This window comes from Prosopis cineraria, unplaced genomic scaffold (assembly GCF_029017545.1).
Source record: "Prosopis cineraria cultivar Desert tree isolate PC_DT_omini unplaced genomic scaffold, ASM2901754v1 PC5, whole genome shotgun sequence".
NCBI classification, from domain to species: Eukaryota; Viridiplantae; Streptophyta; class Magnoliopsida; order Fabales; family Fabaceae; genus Prosopis; species Prosopis cineraria.
The window spans coordinates 5,780,075-5,797,895 of NW_026555336.1; the positions used below are offsets into that span (position 1 = coordinate 5,780,075).

Below are 17,821 nucleotides of genomic sequence, written 5' to 3' on the forward strand. Positions count from 1 at the left end.
AATTGTTTGTACTCAATGCCTGATTCTCCTGCTCAATTCCCCTTTCTCTTCCCCCTGCATTTCTTCTTGAGTGATGCATAGACATTGTAAATAATGGTGGAAATAAAATCAAATACCACCAGCTAGCCACAGAAACATGAGAGCCTTGTAGCGTCGTAGCCATGTGTACGTCCTACCCTTCTCACTCGTCACTTTTCTCCTTCCCCTCCTCTATACCCCTTCTTTCCTCCTCTTCTTCTCTGTAAGGATGAGCCTTGTTTTGGAGAGTAAACAAAAGTGCGAGTGTAAACACTTGTGCGTGCGTTCCTCTTGTTTTTGGCAGGGCTTCTCCAAAAGTGTATGAATTGTGCCTTCAAAGTTTACAGTGTGTGTGTGTGAGTGTGATACTATTACAGTGTACTCTTTCCTGCTCCAATGGAGCCTGAGGAACTCGAATGGAAGACGGAGACAACTCTGATGGTAATTGTAGCTCTACAAAGGTACAACTTAAATGGTGCTAGGATGAAGAGGTGAAGACCTTGATGGGCAAAATCATTGCCCTTAAACCCCAAAGTAGAGTCACTACGAAAGCATCGATTGTCCGAGCATGGGCTGTGAAAGGTAAATTCTCTATCCACAGTGCTGGTATTTATAACATTTATATTTTAAGTTTTGAAAGAAGGGACGAGCTTTTACAAGTTATTTGAGAGCATCTATGGATCATAGAAGGCCATGTCCTATGTATTTGTGAACTTCTTCTTGATATGATCATAAAATAAATCTCCTTTGATTCCATGCCATTGTGGATACAAATTCATGGTATACCCACGTTAGGAATAACTTATAGAAATATTATCACTATGGGCTCTAGAATTGGTAAAGTCCTTGCTTATGAAGAACCCAAGAGTTTTCGAGGATTTAATCATAGTTCTCCACGTCAAAGTTGATGTCCCAATAACTAGACCACTGGTTGATGGTTTCTGGGTTACTCGAATCAATAGACCAAATTCCCGAGCATCGATAAAGTTTAAAAAGCTACATTTGCTGTGCTACAACTGTGGCTATCTAAGCCATGACAACAAAGCATGTGAGTTTGAACAAGCTCGGTCGGAAACTGATCCTGATAAGCCCCGATATGGTAACTGGATTAGAGCTACTATAAAATCTCCAGGTAAAAGACTAATGTTACCTTTACTAATTTACTCTTGACTCCAAGTGCAAGAATCATGAGGATGATTAGAAAATTTCCAAGTTGTACAACTCTTAACAATGAAGATCCCAAATTTTCACAATTTAAAACACTCCAATAAACTCTTATCATTCACAAATTAGAGTTAAAAACATATACAAAAGCATGGAATTTTAAAACAAGTTAATGCATTTGCAAAATAGTTGAAAACATGAAAACAGTGCAACAAAAACAGAGATGCGCTACAGCTCATTGCATACGTGCTATGGCTTGTTGCCTCCGTGTCATGTGCTACGGTATAAGCACCTTGAGTTGCAGTGCATTGCACATTCCATCACAGCTCATGGTACGAACTTGCAACGTGACTCATTTCTCTATCTAATATCTAATTAAGTTGATTTATGTGTCTATATAGAGCTTTTTTCTAGCTCTAACTAATGACACTGGTATTATAATCAAATCATTTTTTAATCAAAAATTGAATACTCATTCCAAAATTTACGCCTTTTTCACAATAAACCCAACTTGGGTATCCAAATTATAAATTTAAGTGCCAAGAGCTTACACTAACTCTCAGACCACACTCAAAGGACTAATACAGACTTGTGCAATACATCATAAGAAATCAATCACTTATAAATCACATTTTCAACGTTCAAATCCTTGAATATAAAAAAACATGTAGGGAAGTCAAATTCTCATAAGTTCACATAATAATCATCATAATCAATCATTTACATAACTCTCTACATATATTAGTATTTTGCCCCTATAAACACTTTATCCTCACATCACAAACATCCTAGAATACAAAATATACCCTCAAATCATTTCCAATAATAGTTCAAGTAATCAAAATAAATCACATGTTATCCTATTTGGCAATTAACAAATCAAAATACACATAAATAAACTATTAGGTCTACTAGTAGGATTGACAGAGAATCCTATACCTCTAGTTGTTTTCTCCGATCTTGGTCCAATGAGCTAGCCTTTATAATATTAAATAAAGAGATGTGAGTACAACTATTCAATAACTATGATCAATCTAGTCTATACAATTGTATATCGATCAATTATTGATACAAATGACAACCACAATCATCTTGCAATCAAGTCAAATTTTCAAAGTTTTTCTTAACCGCAAAACTAACAACTATGTAGTCGGACACAATATTTATCTTTTTATAACTCGTACAAACAAATACGCATGCGGGGTGATTAGACACATTATTTACACACTTTATCCATATATTTAGGACCTATTTTGCATTATATATTCCCTAACTGCGTGCATTTTTTGTGTTAAAAGTGATAAAATTGTGTAAGGGGTGAATTTGTGCACTGGGGATATTTTGGTCCAAATTTGCACTTTTTTTTGAAAAATTGGGTTTTTTTCAAATTAAATTTCATATTTGCCTAGATTCATAATGGTATAATTTGTTTTCAAAAATTCATTTTGGTTTGGAAGATATTGCATAAAAGTCATACTTTAAGGTTGTTGACTTGGTTGACATAATATGGGCTAATGTACATGTGTTTACATTATGCTTCTTACCTGGCATTGCTCTTGAATTTAATTTATAAATATTCTTCCATTTAAATAATTAAATCCTTATGTAAAAATATAATTTATTTTATCACACATATGTTATTAGATTAAATCAAATGTTATTTTGTGACTTAGGTGAATAAGTGCACTTGAACTTGTGTTAATTGGGCTAAAGGCAAGAAAGGAAGGCTCTTGGGTTTGAGTTAAGCGTGCAAGGCCTTGTAAGAAGAGAAGAGAGAGCTGCAAAATTCAAATTCAAAATGACAAGTATGTGGCGCCTATCAGTCAAATCTCTTAATTAGGAAACTTTTATCCTCTCCTTAATCCTTGTTTTGACTTTGTGATTTAAAAAATTAGATTTGTAGTCAACAAAATCACCTTGAAACCAGCTCCTATGCCTCCCTTCTAATCTAAATCTAATCCTTTTTGTGTCCAAATCCATTCTAGGCTTGATCCACGTACATAATTTCAAACAATTCACCCACGCATCACTCATTACTCATACAATCATCCATATGGAGCAATTTCGTCCAAGACATATTCCATTCACTCATCCACTCATTTCTCTCATTCTTTCATCTCTTCTCTTCCATCTCACTTCATAAATTTTGTCTATCACCTACATTACACTAAAAACACAAATACACAACATTAGTTTCCATCCATTCAACCATCCAAAGTTTTCATCTCCAATGATATGTGAGTTTTAGTTTGACCATGGCATGAAAAAGAGGTCTTTCATGGAGTTTGAAGGCTAAAAAGCTTGCGAATCTTAGAGGAGGATGAGGCCAAACAGTTAACATCTCTTTGATTTTTAATTACCTTACACTTGTTTTCTTTAATGTCTTGACGTTGTAAATTTAAGAGAGTTTTGTATATTTTAACTTATAAATAAGATAAAAGTAATACTCTTAATTAGGGGTGTAATCAATAAAGTTTTGTGACATGTTTCAAAATTTAAGAGATTTTTGTATATTTTAACTTAATTATAATTATAAAATTAATATCATATTATTTTATATAAAAACATTCAAAGACATGTTGGCCAAAACAAAAAACCAACACCCACTTATGAGGATAGGGGAGGGGCAACCCATAATGAAGGGGAGAAAAACTATTAGAGTTGAAAATAAAGGTTGAGCTTAGGATACTGTCATTTAAATCTGTTTTTATAAGTGGTTGAGCTTGAAAAATTGCATTTTTTGGAGAAACTGAGTTTTGAAGCCTAGGCTTTATAAGCCCTGAAAAATGGGCTAGAATTGGGTGGCCCTTTTAAAGCTGTTTTATTTTTACCTCAAAAAAATATTTTAAAATTTTTAAATTAAATTTAAATTTTAGAATATATATTCATACTTTAATATAAGGATTTATATTATTTATTTTTAATTTTGGAATATTATAACTTGTATATTTAAAAAATATAAAATATTATAATTAAAAATTTTAATTTTTAAAAATTAAAAAAATAAAAATAAGCTTATGAGCTTAGTTTTGAGCTTTCTGAATAAGGGTTTAATTTTAAAAAATAATTAATTTTGTGATAACTGAATTTATGGGCTTAAGCCCTTTAAGGCTGAGCCTATATTAGCCAAAGTTGCTCATTTTTTATCTCTGAAAATTATGAAGTGCAATCACCGATTAGGGTGGAAAAGTGGTAGATAATTGGCATAACCTATCATGCTTGTCACATCAATTTTTTTTTTTAAATATAAGTGTTGAATTTAGCTTGACAGAAATCAAATTCTATTTTTTTATGTTTAAAAATTTTTGAAACTCAATTTGATGTAAGTTAAGTTTCAAATTTATAGTATTTAGAAAAATATTTTGAAAATATAGCATATTGATAAATTTTTTTGTTTTTGCGTGTTAAATTGCAAACAAATGTTAGTTTAAAAATTAAGCCTGTAATTTTTGGCACCACATTACGATGAGCGGGGTAACGATCATCAATCTAAAACGTCTGTGTTGATTTTAAACGATCTAGATTTAATTGATTTTTACATTTTAAATATTTTTTAATAGGTACATAATTTGAAATAAAAATAATTTCATGACTATCACTTTTTTAAAAAAATAAATTTTTTGTATAAAAAAAGGAGCTTTTACATGTATAATCTATTTTATAAAATCAAACTCAATAAACAACCTAACATTTGTTATATTTTACATTATAACTATTTTAATATTTAGTTGAGTTTTATATGATAAAACTACCATCTTTGCAAATAATATGACCTTCTTTTAAATGAAAATTGTCTTTCAAATATTCAAAAATAAAAGAGAGTTTCATTTGACCCTATTTCGACAAAAAAAAATGATGAAACTAAGCATCTCAATATCTACATGATTAAATAATGTTGATAAGTTTTCACTAATATGATTTATTAATGATATACAATTAATATCATTGATATATTATCGTAGATCAGAAACATAAAAAATAAAATAATTTGTCAAAAATAGACCAAACATAGTTCGTAAAAAATTATAAACATCTGAGCTTACAATTGACAATCAAATACCTAAATAAATAAATCTCATCTTCCATCATAAGAAATGATGAGATTAAGCATCCTATATCTAAAAAATTAAATGATATTGACAAGTTTTCACTAATGTCATTTATCAACATGTATATCATTAATATACTATTGTTTTCATGGATCAGAAATACAAAAAAAAAAAAAATCCTTTGCCCAAAACAAATCAAAGAAAGTTCATAAATTTTTTTTGAACATCTTAACTTATTATAGGAAATCAAATACCCCTCGGCAATGAAAGTTCTAGATTTACATTCATTTTCGTGCAAGGAAGGCTACCAATGAGATTCATTTATAGAGGCATAAAATTGAACTACTCATGTTAGATATCTCTTACAAAAGAGTGCACTTGTTAGGATAATAAAAAAGTAATATGTGAATATCACATTGATTTCTGCACCCACTAAAAAAGGAAAGAAATTATTGTGAAAAAAAAATATATATGATGGACGTATGTGCATAAATTTAATTTAATTAGTTAAAAGTTAAAATCATTTAATAAGTTATAGGAGATATATTTATTGATCAATTAATGCAAAGCGTTTTAATAATATATTTGTCTTGTGAATAAAAATAAACGATAACCTTTAATTAATTTTATGATGAATCAAATTTCATAATATTCAAAAACCTCATTTATAATTTATAGGAACTATATCTTTCATGACCATTGGGCTAATTTACTCTAAAAAGATATAGTTTAAATTTTTTTAAATATAAATTATCCAAATCTAATTTGAACAATCCGCATGTTATCACAATGATAAGCATGTAGTACTTATTAACATGATTGAGCATTAAATATCAACCTAATTTTTTTTTTAACAAAATACAAAGTAATGTATATTTATAAACAAATTTTTATTTTTATTTTGAGTAAAATATATTGACCACCCCTTCTATTATGACTTAATTATAGTACATATTTTCTTTTTATTTTGAAAATGCATATAAATCTGCCTTAAAATTAAAATATATGTTATATAAATTTTTATTATATATTTGAAATTCTACTCCTATCTATCCAACTGTTAGTTAACATTTAAATTTACTTTTAAATTTTTAATTGGCCCAAAAAAATATTTTTTGAATAGAACTATAAAATATAATAAATACATTTTCAAATTTTATTATGTTATAAATTTTTATTATTTTAATTTTTAACAAATATATTGAAACTTATTTATTTATGTTTTTTAAAATTGCTAAGAACATATTTTTATTCATCACACAACATAAAATGATATAAGTTCAAAAGATTCTACAACTAATTTAAATTTAAAATTTGAAAATATATTTTTACAATGAAATTATGTAACAATCAAAATAGGATAAGGGGTAGATTGGTAAAAAAAATTTGTTGTGACATAAATTGTAATTTAATATTAAGTTTTTAGAATAATTCTAATTGAATTAATGGATTGAACTAAATTATATGTTTCTAAATAGAGAGAAGTTATGTTAAAAAGAAGTCTTTGTACTATTGGATCATCCCATAATTAATTTAACAGTTGAACTAACAATGCATTTATAATTTTGGTTCTTTAGAAAAGACTTTTTTTAAAGAAAAAAATGAATGAAACTAAATATGTATTGCACAAATACTAATGTTTTTAAGGGATTTTTTTTTTTTGTGAACAAAAACTTAGATGAGTTAAATATGAAACGCACTACCCACCAAGACCAAAACATGTCCTTAGCTTCAAAGAACATCAGGGCACTTATAAATTACCTACAAACAAAATCCCTACATTGACAATGAGATTTGAACTTATAACCTTATAAGTTATAAATTAAATTCTTACCAAATGTTTGTTCGTTTCCAAGAATTGAATTTGGGAAACCGTGTGTATTCCACATTTCTTAGTTGTACTTTAACTCAACAGCAATAAGTTATCATGATAGAACTAATAATTAAACACACTTGTTAAAAGATAATATTACATTCGTAAAGTGTGATACAAAACAAAACTACCATCTTTATGGCACTTTTGCTCATACCTCGGAATCGAAACACTCTTTGTTCTTAGACTCTTAGTCGTCCTGTACATAATGAAGCCGTCAATAAAAGGCAACAGAGGAACCTACTTGCTCCACAATCAACCATCGAGTTTTAATGACAGAAATATGGTTCCAAGCAGGCACCTCCTACTTCTATCAGTATCACAATACTTATAAAAGGAAGTTTCATCCCTCCAGGAGGAAGAAGATGACGATGATGATGAAGCAGTGCTAATATTAACCATCAAACTTGGGAGAAAATATCATTACTTGGGCCTCTCCTTGACTCATCTGGTTTCTTAACGGGTAGTGTCCGGTATGTAGTTGAGGATGGAAGATGACCATGCTGAGATTTTCATTTATCATTGTTGTTATGATGCATTTTATTCTGCACAGCTTTAACGGCCGTGACTCTCGCTGCATTTGCTGCTTTGTTAGCTACTGCAACAACTTTATTCACCCCTTCATCCAGCTTTGCCAAACTGCGAGCTTTCTCGGCAGCGCATCGTGCATCCTGTTCAGATTGAAACATTTGATTGTAGCCTGTCTTAATAATTATCAGTGCAACACTATAAAGCCAAAGAAATCAACTTCTTTAGCCTGAAAAGATCAGGGAAAGAAAGGCCTGTCTTTGATTTCATTATTTAAATGGCTTTCATGACATCAATCTGTATGATACAAGAAGGACAGGTTTCTGTGTTTTTCATAAACCCTTCCTAAATTATTTCATTCTAGATGTGGAAAGGACTAATACCTGGACTGCTTTCGAAGCCTTGGCACAATTTGCAGCACGTGGAGATTCATCCATATGACTTTCCTGCGTTTTATGCTCACAAAGAATCCCATTTTGCCAATAACCAGACTGTGTTTCCCCAGTTCTGAAAGCATACATTCCAAATCCTTGTCTTCTTCCTTCATGCCACGCTCCTTCATACCGATGCCCATTCTGGAATTGATAGACTCCAAAACCATGCATTTGTCAGAAAAATACTCCCCAGCATATATGTCTCCGTTTCTGTAATAGCATACAGAGAGTTAACATAATAACAAAAATTTTCTTTGGCACAATTGAAGAAAACTACGTAATAGCATGTAAACCACCAGTGCCTTGCATAACTAAACGTTCCAAATTTAATCACAGTGGTTCATCATCAATGCCTTTCATATAATGTGGAAACATCAATATAACAATGACGACAATAATTTTTTGGAATATAAGGGCCACAGATGAACCGTGCAAGAAAGAATAGTTCAATGATGACAGCAATAATCTAATATTCACATTCAGAAAGTTGGCTTTTTGGCCCATAAATTCAAAATGGAAAACATGTCATGGGAAACGTGTCTAAGACACTGGAATTACTATGTATTGGAATTCAGGGTTCCAGCCATTAAGATGTAAGGATTAAAGAAGAAAAATAACAATGGTAGAAAATGTCACTGCTTCTTCAAAAGGAAAACAATCTAGAATGGGATGCATGCAAATCCATCTTTACCTTACAGGCTATGTTCAGACGTAAAAGCATCTAAAAGAAAATCTATATGCAGTTACTTATTTCCTTATTATCAGATTTCTATGATAAATGTATGGTTTCAATAATAATAATTAAATTGTATTACTTCTTCCCAACTATAATTTTACACTTGTCTTTTCATTGAAAACCATATATTGTTACATTTTAATTAGAAAATCTAATGATGAAGATGTATAACACTTAATACAATTCTAATCTAATGTAAGCCAATCAAAGACAAATACTTTTTTTGGCGCAAAAAAAAAAAATTTACCATATGAATTCTCAAAATGTTCCAACCAGAAGATCAAGCTTAGAACATGAGAATTCTCAAAGTTCCTAACTCTCTCAAATCTGGATCTTCTACAAAAGGTGCACTGAGAGATCTATTTGATTATTAAAATACATGGACCACAAAACAAGCACTTCAAGACAGGGATTCAAACTACTTTCCCAAACTGTGTCACAGTGCCAAAAAATTAAGTGTGCATACAAAGAACCTAGTTAAACCACAACACCTTCCATGCTAAAACACTAGAACATTAGCTACACCAAAATGATAAATTTGCAAAATGTAAATTATGGATAGTATAGAACACATTTTCACACGAGCTTCTGCAGATCAAAGAGCTGAAACATACCTGAAATGGTAATGGCCGAGTCCATGTTTCAAACCCCATTTAAATTCTCCAATATAATGGCTGCCATCACTGCAGGTATGGACTCCACAACCATGACACTGACCATTGGACCATTCTCCTGCATACACATCGCCGGTATAAAATTTATAGATGCCGATTCCATGCCTTAAGCCGTGCCGATACTGCCCACGGTATCGGCTTCCTCTAGCCCATGTCTCAACACCATACCCATCGTACTTCCCATCAATCCATTCACCTTCATATCTCCCACTCAAGTGATAGTGATAAACCCCCATCCCAGAACATTTCCCCTTGTGGAATTCACCCTCGTACACATCCCCATTACTGTAAACTTGCACCCAGGATCCTGAAATTGTAGTTTCCTCTGATCTGGGTTTCGACCCTATAGACCATAGAATGGGCTGAGGAGAATTTTTTGGAGACAGAGAAGAAGCGAGCTTACTCGGCAAGGATCGGGCGAGAAAGAGGCGAATCGAAGGTAGACGAGGGAGTGCTAGGTTAAGAGAAATGAAGAGCACGGCTGAGAAACCGATCACGGAGAAGAAATCAATCAAGAGAGAGCGACGAGGTCTTGAAACGAAAAAGAAAACATAAGGCAGTGAAAGGACAATAAGGAACCGGAAACGAAGCCGGTGTAGTCGTACGCAACGAAAATGGGTAAGAAACCTGAAATTCAGAAATTTCGAACCGAAGGCAAAAGGCTTTGCAAAAAAACTACGACACGAAAACGATGACCAAGACGACTTCGTCCGCAAGCATGGCCTCTGATCATGGCAAGGAGAAGAAATTACCGAAGAAGATAACAACGAAGAACCCTGATTCATGGTATTCCTCTTGTGGGGAGATGAAACCGGAGATTGTGTAGCTGATGGACCATCAAGGAAGCGCTCATGGTGAGAAATATTCCCGGCATAGTTTTGTCGGGTTGGTGGTGGTGGAAGAGGATTTGGTGGGAAGTGTGGAAAAGAAGATAAGGATTGAAGTTGGATTGAGAAATCAGATTGGGATTGGGAGTGGTGTTGGGTGGCAGTAGCTTGTGGGTCAAATTGGGTTTGAAGTTGGAGATTGGGAGAGAAAACAAGTGGTGGAGACGAGGTTGAATCGGAAGAAAAGAGGCCTAAGCTTTCTTTTCCGATTTTCACTGAAGATTTCTGGTGATGCATCAACTTGCAAGAAGGGAACGGAGCTTTTTGCTGTTGCTTCAGAGTTATGTAGCAGCGCCTTAAAGTATAAATAAAGGTTCGTGCTTTGAAGTATCTGGATTATGGATGCTGGTGGATGAGGCGAGGCGAGGCGAGTAGAGAGGATTTGCTGCCGATTCCGGGCTCCGTTTTGGCTGTGTGAAGTTTTGTGGAGGGACGCGATGAATGGATTTATTAATAAACAGGAAAAAGCGAAAAGAAGTCGGCTTGCCCTGCTTCTGCTTTTCCTTTGATGTACGGGTCCTACCACATATTCCTTTTCACGAGATTATGATTACTGTGTCTCAAATTTCAAATCCGGTCTTCGCCGTAAGTTGGAAGGATATTTTGTTTTTCCAAGTCATCAATTGGATTTGGGCCGTGTTTTCAATATTGGACCGGATGACAAATTGGAAAGTTCGGTAGGTTATGATTCTCGTGATTTATACTGTAACTATAACATGAAATTTTGAGTCAAAACTGTCTAATTAAATCAGTAAATTGTTAAACTATATTAACCACTTTAATAAAATAATTTATTCATAATCAATATGATTACTGTTTAATTATAATTTTAACGATTGACTTTTGAATTAATGCTTTGACCAGTTAAGTGATTGATTTGGTTTTCAAGACTGATTATAACAACTCATAAAAAAGATGACATTAATAATTTTAAATAAAGTTAGATTCAAAATAAGTTAACGAGTCAAATTGAGCTACTTTTATATCTTAGTAACAATCTAGCTAGTTCAATCATTCAAATCAATTCAAACCTTAAAACATTGAATTTGGAAGAATGACACTTTAAAAGTGGGGTTCAAGCTCATAAAAGAACCACCCCTCTACCAATATCCTTGGAGCTACATAGGTTAGAGCTTAGATTTTGGTATCTTGTAGTTAAGATTTTCATAATTTATTTTTTCAATATTAAAAAGCTGTTATTCAAATTTTGAATTTTTTTAAATAATTTTTTAATATTGACTATTTTTGGATAATAATATTCACAAATTATAGTTTGGATTTTGATAAGTTGTTATAGGATTTCAGAGCATTAACAAGAAATTGTAGTTTCGTAAATTATTTTCATAGATTTTGACAAATTATATTTTAAATACTAAGAAGTTGCAGTTTCAAAATTTGACAAATTATTTTTAAACGGTCTTTAAATATTGACTATTTATTTCTAAAGTATCTTATCTTATCTCATATCTTATACATATTCCTTATATTCTCATCTTATATCTTATATTCTTATATATGTTGTAAAGTTTGTCACTTGTTTCTGTTAATCTCCAGTTGAATGAACAGAAAAAAAAATTAATTTTTTTTGGATGTTTCAAGATTACGTGGGACTTGCAATGAAAAAATAAGTGTGGGGCTCATGATAAAAAATGATAATGAATATGAGATACTACATGTTAAAAATGATAGGTACAAGACATTATTGGTTGTTTGTATTTTGCATATTTATAAGGTAATAAATTGCAAAGGTGAAAAAAGATAACAAATTATAGAATAAAATACAAATGATATCTTCAAATAAAAAATTATTTTTTTTTTTTATTATACATGAGGTAAACAATTATAAATTATCTATCTATTATATTGTGAAGTTAATTGAGTTTTACTGTTCATCAACAGTCCCATTGAACTTTTTTATAGAAAATATACATTTTAGTTTTTTATTTTTTATTGTTGGGAGAAAATTTGAGAAATTATAAGAATGTGGGGTCGTGATTAAAAAATGTAGTTGTAGGACCCGTGTTTAAAAATTGATAGCAGTGAGATTAAAAGTAAAATAAATAAATAAATAATAAATATGAAGTTATAATAAAAATTGTGAGCATTGCTATGGAAGAATGATATCATATAAATTATAAAAATATATACAATTTAATGAATAATTTTTATTGTTTCAACTCTTAACTCTCATGGAATGACAAATTCTACATTAAATACTTTTGCAATTGTATTTTTAAGAATATAAAATTTAATAAATTATAAAATTAAATAAATTTATATGGGATGAAAAATGACATTTTTTAAAAAAAATTGCATGTTAAAGAATCACACGTGGCTTATAGTAGAAATGATAAGTGAGAGACCCATCACATGTTGATTGTATTTATATATATAATGATATATGAAAAAATAAAATATAAAGCTAAATGACAATTTATAAAATAATTTTTTCTTGTTATTTAAATCTTAATTTATGAGTGAACAACACATCTTAAAATAATATATTATTTTTTATAATTTTAACGTTCTCAAAGTAACAATTTATATATATATTTAATATGTATGGGTATGTTATTTTTGTTTTCAATATGTGCATTTATATAAAAATTAAAATAAGACAAGGTGTTAATTAAATTTTAATTTTTGGTAGATAACATGTAAATTTTAAATTTTAATTTGTAAGACATAATTTCGTATTTTTTTTTTTTTGTAAGTTCTACTATCCCTTTGACCCTAATTCGATTGGCAATTAAGCACGCCTCTTTGGAAAATGAATAGTAACTTTTAAAAGAAAATTTACTTTTTATGTTCACATCTTAAATTTCTCTTAATTTAATTTCTGATTTTATTATAAAAATAATACTACTGCCAATCCTATGCGTGTAGAACTTTTTATAAGTAGTTGATGTTCTATTTAACAAGTCTTTTTTTTTTTTTGCATAAATAATCAATATTTAATTATTTTTTAAATTTTAATCTTTACTTTTTTATACGTACAAGAAATTTTATATATAAAAGAGAAATTATCTTTTAAATATGATGCATTTGATGAAGGTAAATTAATTTTTATTTTTAATTTAGACAAAAATTTAATTGCATTTCCTTAACTACAGAGAAGTAGTCAAAGGTTCTTTATATATATAAGATGAGGGAGTACTACAATATTAGTTATGCCATTTATTAATTTAAAGTAATTATTTAATATATACATAATTTTTATTTATTTTTATCTCTTTCTATAATTGTAATTTATAAATATCATTATGACATAAATTATAATATAGAGTTTAGTCTAGTACATATTTTACTTTTCTTAATGATGCTTGGGCCAACAGATTTTTTAAAAAAAGTTAAATATATTTTAATTGAATTAATATGCAATTTAAATCATAAACTATAAATTTATAGGTAATTTAAACTTTAAAATTATATTCAAATACTTTAAAATTTAAATAATTAAATTTAAAGTAATTTTACTCTCACTATTAAATTAAAATAAATGTTTGTTATTTAAAAAAAAAAGACCATGATGTGCAATTTTTCCGCAAGCGAAAATAGAGGAGAGAGTGAAATTGAAATTCGAGGGAAATTGAGCAAACGATCACTGTTGAAGTTAGCTACGTGGCATAGTTAGAAATTGCCACATTTCAATAATGTCTCAATGACGGTTAAGTTCAGCATGTGGCTTGGCTTCGTGACTATGGAACTAGATATCTTTGCTTTCTTTGGTATGGCAAGGCATTTTCAATAGAATTATGATTTTAATGAGTTATTTGATTATTTTTAAAATTATATAATTTTTTATTTACTCTTATTTAATAAAATATTTTAATTAAAAATTTTATCAATTAGACTATGGCATTTTGTAAAAAATATTGTAAATTATATTTTAAAAATTTTAAAATATCTTATATTTTTAAGATGATATTTTTTTAAAAAAAATTCATAATATTGAAATGAGGGAGTAGTAAATGACTTGGGTCTTGGAGTCACATGCTCGTTCTAAATTGATGGAAATGCCACTCTACTTTTTTTTTTTACTTTGCAAAATAAATAAATAAAGTCACACCTGTTGGCATTTTGTATTGGATGTTTTAATTAGAAAATTTTATTAAGGAAAAATAACAATAAAATCTTATCAAAACATAAAAAATGACAATTAAATTCTTCAAAATATTATAATTCCTTTAAAGTCTCTAGATATCTTTCTGATATGAATAATTTTAGGTTAAATGATTAAATTACTCCTTATTTAAAATAAAAAATAATGGGTTCATGTGATGAGTTATGATTTTTTATTCAATTTTTACAATTTATAGAATAAAAGTTGTGATTATTTAAATAAAAGTTATAACTAGTTATTTAGTAAAAGTTGTGATTAGTTATTTTCATAACCCAGACTTCAATAATAAAAAAAAATTCATATTCGAAGTTATAATTTTTAGTTTAATTTTTTTTAAAAATTAAAGTTGTGATTGTTTAAACAAATGTTGTCTTTGGGATTGGTTATTTTCAAAACTTATTTATCAATCATAAAAGAAATTTCATTTGAAAAGTTGTGATTTGTTATTTAACTTTTGTGATCTGCAAAACAAAAGTTTTGATTATTTAAACAAAATTATGATTAAAAAAATAGAGCTAGACTTGTTATTTTTATTTTAAATAAGAGGTAATTTTTTATTTAACTTAAAATTATTAATGTCGGAAAAGTATTTAAAAACTTTAGAGTAATTATGTAATTTTGAGAGACCTAAATGTCAATGTATGTGTTTCAGTAGAATTTTGTTATCATTTTTTTCTTTTATTAATTACATCCCATAATAGAAGGCATTTAAAAAAAAAGAATCCTAATAAATTATATCTTAAAAATTTTAAAATGTGTTATATTTTTCAACATGACATTTCAGGGGTAAAAAAATGTCTAAAAGCAGAGAGCAAATGCATTCGGGTCACATGCGCATTCTAAATTTACGGAAACGCCACTCTACCTTTTGTACTTCGCAAAATAAACAAAGTCACACTTGTTTTCGTTTTTTTCTTTTTTTTTTTTTTTTTTACCAGCATAAAGTCACACTTGCTGGCAAAACAAAACAACAAAGTCACATCAAAGTCATGAAATTTCAATTTAATCATTTAGTAAAATTTTTTAGCCTAGTTATTTGAAGAATTACGGTCAAAAATTGAGGCAACACAATACACATGAGAAATTGCAGTCAACTTTGAAATATAATTCTTGGTGAGAAAGCAAATCCCACATCTTTCATTCTGATCCAAACTACACAGTACTCTTAATTTTTTTTTAAATAAAGGATATAACTTGTAACTTATCTGTAATTATCATGATCAGTGTACGCAAGGGAGATAATGAGATGAGAGCAGAAACTTGTGAAAGAAGGGACTCAATATCCTTTGGACCTGTCCCGTGTCGAGTTGAAGAGACTTGATAAAGACTCACACTAATTCAAAATTCCGAATGCAGTTGGCCAGTTGTTTTGAATTGTAAGCTCTATCTAGGGCTGTACAAAAATTTCGTAATCTTATTCGGTCCGGTTCGATTTATGAAAATTTGGTCCTGTTCAGTCCCGTAAAATGTTGGTCCTATAGAACCAAAAAGACAGGATTGATTTTTCAGATAAGACCAGATTAGAGACCAAGCATCTGGACTAAGTGGTCCAGTTTGATCCTATATAATTATTTTAATATAATTAAAATTAATTTATAAATTATAATTAATAAGCTTTAGAAAAAAAAAGTCTTAATCCTACCTTGCACTTTGCACTTTGATTGAAAAAAAAACTTAACACTATTACTCAACAGCACTTAGCGTCTCAACCACTCACTCGACTTTGCTCTCATTCTCAATTTCTTCAGTGCGCCAAAGCCCTAGCCCCTGCCTTGCACTTTGCACTCTGATTTTGATCTATTCGAACTTTGAAGGAACATGTCTGTGGGCTGATTTTTATTACTTCTGTTCTTGCTAATTTTTTTCCTCTAATTTATTTTCAGTCTTTCTTCTGATTTTTTTATTGAAGTTATGTATTTAAATCATTTGGAGTTTGGACTGTAACTAAAATATTATTTTCTTGGTGTATGAAATTATTATGAATTTATTATGATTATAAGTGTTTTTATTATCTTAATTGAGTTTGTTAAGTTGAAATGGATTATTGGTCATCGTAGAGAAAAAAAAAGAAAAAAAAGGCCAAGTGAGTATTGGACTAATAGGACCAGTCTCCCAATCCTATGGACCAAGTCCAGTCTTGTTAATCTCCAGGTTTTCACAGGATCAGATCGGACTACAAGTTGCCTAACCCAGTCTTTTTCATGAAAAGTACCAGACTCTAAGTTAGGCTAAAGTTCAGTTTCGTCCAGTTTTTTTGTGTAGCCCTAGCTCTATCATATAGCAAAATGATGAAAGGTTGGAGAGTGATATAAAAATAAAAAAGATGACAATATAGTCTCTCTAAAATATATAAATGATAATTTAATTCTTTAAAATATCATAATTTTATTAAATTTTAAAGAATTTTTTGTCATTAATAAATTTATATAAATAATTAAATTATTTTTATTGAAAATAAAATTATTTATAAATTTTATTTAAATAATCACAACTTTTATTTTTATATTCACAATAATTTAACAGAAGTTATAATTTTTTATTGCATTATTGTAAATATAAAAAAAAGTTATGATTATTTAAATAAAATTTGTGAATCGTTTTGTTTTTGATAAAAGTAATTTAATCATTTATATAAATTTATTAATAAAAGAAAAGTTTATAAAGATTTTAATTAAATTATGAAATTTTAAAAAATTAAATTATCGTTCATATAATTTAAAAAAATTATTATTTTTATTTTTATAAAATATTATGACAAAATAAAAAGAAAGGGTGAAGCCTCCACGTCTGAGTGAGAGTGTACGAGGGTGGCCTTCCCTTTGTTCTCATCTGTGCGTGAGACTGTGTGGATGCATTTCTCTTTCAAGGTGTGGCCTGTGGGGTCTTATGTCATTTTCAATCTCCCTTCCTAGCCGCCATTTCTGATCAAATCACCTGAACTCTGCTTTCATTCTTAAAAACATATAGATTTTCTTCTTTTTTGTGTGGTAATAATAGGCTATGAAAAGACTGTGCAAGAAAACAAAAAATTAGGTCACACCATAGCTGAGCAAGATTCTAAACGATGGATCATCCAAAATGATATTGTTAAAAGAGCCGCGTGATGCTTGGCAGGGTGGCGTGAAGAAGTTTCGGGGCTTAAAGATCAAATTATTTAAGAGGTTTAATGGCTCACATATTATTATTTATCTATCTTTATATTATTAATTTTTAATTTATTTTATAACATGATTGCTTTTAAACAAAATTTAAGCAATTTTAATTTTAAAAAATTTCATTCAATAGTAACAATTATTATTAATATTATTAATAATATTCTATAAGCAAAATATGCA

The 17,821-nt window shown here is 29.4% G+C and overlaps 1 pseudogene; it reads right to left on the minus strand.

The window, feature by feature from the left end:
* Positions 1-7,184: 7,184 nt before the first annotated feature.
* On the minus strand, positions 7,185-10,807 carry LOC129312142 (uncharacterized; annotated as a pseudogene).
* Positions 10,808-17,821: the final 7,014 nt, after the last annotated feature.